Raw genomic sequence first — 3,935 nt, forward strand, 5'->3', positions numbered from 1 at the left:
GTTTTAAGGTTTTAGCATTTTCCCCACAGCCCTGGATTACAACTCCTGAGTTCCTTGTTTGCCTTCCTCCTCTGGAGTCACCCGGCCCAGGTTCAGACTCAGCTCCCACACAGACTGTGTGGCGTTGGTCAAGAAACTGGACATCTCTGGACTCTCCTCCTCCGGAAAGTGGGTAAATAATGTCACCGACCTGCTAAGGCTGTTGAGGGATGGCATCTGATTAGGCAGATAAAGTGCTTGATCCATGGAAAGCCTCAATTCTCTATTTTGTAACAAAGCTTTGGCGAGTTGTAGGAATTTGGGGAAAGTGTCCAGAACCAGGAGTCTGAAGTCCTGGCCTCTAGCCCTGAATGGTCGGGCGACCTTGGCCGAATCCCCCTATCCTCTCTAGGCTTCAGGTCCCGGGTCTGAGCACTGATGGACGTCCTGTAGGCGGGGAGCCTCAGGCTGGTGACATTCTAAGACTGCAAAAGCTGACGAACTTGGGGGTGGGGGAAGAGATGGAGGCGGAGCGAGCCCGATTGGCCCCTGCGCGCCACGTGTCCCCCGTCGCCCCAGCCCGCCCCTGCGCTGAGGCTGCTGCTGCTGCTGCTCGGCTAACGGGCTCCGACTCAGCGAGCTCCGACGCGTCCATCAGTCAGTCCGTCTGTCAGTCCGCAAGAAGAGGCCTCCGCTGCGCGGTGAGTGGTAGAGGCCGGACACAGGAGTCGCTCGCGGGGATCCCCCTTCCAGGGGCTGCGGGGGCGAGCCGTAAATGTCCAGATGCCCTTCAGCGGGCTCTGGGGTGGGGCGCCTGGGAGCGGGCAGGGGCGCGGGCAGCCAGGAGGCAGCGGGGAGAGGCATGCAGGGCGCGGTAACCCGACAGGGTCGCGGGCTGGGGGTGGCTGAGGCAGTGCAGTGGGCCGGAGGCGGAGAAGCGGGGGCGGACGGCGCCCTGGCTGGGGGAGGGGAAGGGCGGAGAGGACGGGAGAGGAGGGGAGAAGATGGGACTGGAGGACGCGCGAGGAGAGGAGGGGGCTGGCTCTGCAGAGGATGTGGTCCGGGGGCGGGGGCAGGGCGGGCTGCTGACCTTACTTCGGGAGGGGTGGGGGTTGAAGAAACTTTGAAGGCCCAGGCTTGAGGGCAGCTGGACGGATTCTAAGGAGCCGTAAGGAAGGGTGTGGCCAAAGCCGAAGACTGAGGGCTGGAAGAGTCGGACCCTCAGGGCTACATACAAAATAGCTGTGTGTGTTGTTAGGGGGCTGGGGGGACGGGTGTCTCTGTGTGCCGACTGATGAAGGGCCGATTGCCCACACCTCAGGGCCTCATGGATCCTCCCTCCCCTTTGAGATTACTGTTCACCTATGAAGGAATCTCCCAGCCAGCTCCAAGGGCGCTTGTGGTGAGGGCAGGGACCCCGCCCTACTTCCGGCTCCCCCTAGCACAGCTTAGGCCTTCCCAAAGCTTGGGGGCTTCAGATGAGTCCCAGAGTATTTGCATGGAAGTGAAATCACCTGACTCGGAATCTCAGCTTCCCCAAGCAACTTGCGGTGTGACCTTGAGCCTGTCGCTTTCCCTCTCTGACCCTCAATTTCCTCCTCCACGTCCGGAGCTGATAAACCCAGTCCCTCTAAGAGGAGGAAACAGCGCCTGTGAGAATTGATTTATTTGTCAGCGGGAATGAAAGATGACAAGTTTGGGAAGCCTCAATGTCAGGTTTGGAAAGCCTGGCCCGACTCTTGTAGGCCCTGCAGGAGGAAGGGGCAGGGGTCCTTTGGGAGAACTAGTCTGGCCGCTGCTTCCTCCCTCCCCTTCCTTTTCTCTAAATTCTGATGGGTCTTCCCTGACACTTCCAAATTTGGACATATGGCTCCAGGGTTTGTGAAGGGATGCTGGTTTCCCCCCAAGAGTCTGCTCTTTTCCCTCCACTGTGCTACCTCCCCCCGCCCCGCCCCGAACGCACACCTTAAATGGCTGACCCACACAGGCTATCCTGGCCTGCTTAGCCATGCCAGGTGAATGACTGCCCCACTTCAGCCCCTTTGGACCCTGCCCTTTCCTTTGGCAGGCCCTGAGCCACATAGAGGACACTGGCCTGAGGGTCAGGAAAGCTGGGTCACGGGAGCTGGAGGTCCTTGGGCAAGTCCCTTCCCCCTGGGGGCCTTTGTTACCCCTCTGTAGCAAAATCGGCTGAGCTGGCTGCCATCTCCAGTGCTGGCATTCCAGAATCCAACTCTTCTAAGATTTAGGATCTTGGGAGTTGGGTGGGGCTGGGAGGGAGGCAGAGGCCTCTGGTCCCCTCTGCAGCTGTGACAGTCATTCACCATCTTCGTTTGCCTTCTATCCTTTGTTCCCAAGGCACTGGCTGCTGGGATACAGGAAATATTTGCGGTTTCTGGGGAAGGGCCACAGCTGTTGCTGGGGCTGAATGTGGATGGGAGTGTGCAGGGCATGGAGTGGGCTGCTGCGGGTAAGCCCAGGGCCTGGCCTCTTAGGGCTGATTCTTAGGAGGAGTGGGGGAAGCACTGCAGTTCTGGGCAGCTGCCAACATCTAGAACATCTGCACTGCAGCACCCAGAGGGAGCCCTGGGCTGCCAGGCTCCAGCCACATCCCAGCCTCTGCCCTGCCACTAGCCAGCTGGGAGCCCTGGGTACATCTCCTGCCCCTCTGAGCCTGAGTTTCTTCCTCTGCAAAGGGGTAAGAGTTGTGCTTAGAGCACTCAGCTGATAAAACGGGTTGGATATAGATGGTTCTTCCTTCCGTACCATTCTAGGATTTTTGAGGAGGTCCAGTGGGTCACCAGCCTCACCACACCCAGCCTCTCCAAGGCACTTCCTGTGTGGGGACAAAGCTCAGGATGTAGTCTCTACCATAATTTCTGAGCATGCCCTCCTCCCCTCTACCAACGGAGGAGCGGAAGTGTGTGTGGGGTTTATATTATACACCTGGGTTGCAATCCAGCCTTACTCCATTTCCTCTTCTCCTGGGGTTGAGAAGCCCCCACAGAGACCAACTATGGAGGAATGATGGTTCATGTGTTCTTTGAGTCTCTGAGCCGCCAACTGTAAAATGGGGGTGAGATTGAAACCCACTGTCCTGAGGTTATGAGATGGTGGATGTGAAAGTGCCTTATAAGCTGTAGAGTGTTGAGCACAGAGAAGCAAACGTTACTTTTGTCATCTCAAAAGAGTGTGGTGCTTTAGAAGGCAGGAAACTGGAGCCCCAGGTTTTTCATTTCTAAAACAGATGTCCAGGTGTACTCCTCAAATAATAACAGTAAAACAATAACGACTACTGTTTGTTGAGCCCTTACAACTTGTCAGGCCCTGCTTAACCTTTGATACCCCGTTATGCCCGTTTTGCAGGTGTGGGAACTCCAATCCTCAGTTTAGTGACTTATTCAAGTCAAGAGGCAAGAAATAATAATAATGAACACTTAAATGGTGCTTCCTATGTGCCTGGCCCTGTTGCTGTTGTCGTAGGGGAAAAACATCAGAAAGTTTAGTAAAGTAAAAAGAAAGTTTTATTTGGCATATATTCAGAAGGACAAAAGTGGGGAGCGGACAACCATGCTGCTATAGGCATGTCTGCCCGAGTCCAAAGAACATTACAGAATAGGCAAGAATGGGAAAACGGACAAGCATGCTGCCACAGCCATGTCTGTCCGAGTCCAAGGAAGGTTACAGAATCATCAGTATATATCAACATCACAAAATGGGTAGAATCATTGAAAGCGTCACCTTTTCACTGATTGGCTAGAAATTGTAATCTTACATTTTTGAATCATCTTTCTTAACAATCATTGGTATGGTTTCAGTAACGAAAGTCTGGAGGGTCTTCATTGGTCCAACAAATTCCTATTCACTAAATGCTAATAGAAAAAGACAAAAGGTGAGAAGTCCTTTGGGTTAGGTTTTATTGCCCTTTTGTGAAAACTTCCTTAAAATAATTTCTG

At 54.5% G+C, this 3,935-nt stretch overlaps 1 protein-coding gene across 2 annotated transcripts in view; it reads left to right on the plus strand.

Moving 5' to 3' along the window:
• The first annotated feature begins 556 nt into the window (after positions 1-556).
• The window catches only part of ANXA6 (annexin A6), a 70,537-nt gene continuing 67,158 nt past the window's right edge, over positions 557-3,935 (plus strand). For both annotated transcript variants that reach the window (XM_023726606.1, XM_023726608.1), the window contains exon 1: positions 557-680. The gene's annotated coding sequence lies outside the window, so the exon portion shown is untranslated. The remainder of the gene's footprint in view (positions 681-3,935) is intronic.

The sequence above is a fragment of the Trichechus manatus genome, unplaced genomic scaffold (genome assembly GCF_000243295.1).
Source record: "Trichechus manatus latirostris isolate Lorelei unplaced genomic scaffold, TriManLat1.0 scaffold00011, whole genome shotgun sequence".
Classification (NCBI taxonomy): Eukaryota; Metazoa; Chordata; class Mammalia; order Sirenia; family Trichechidae; genus Trichechus; species Trichechus manatus.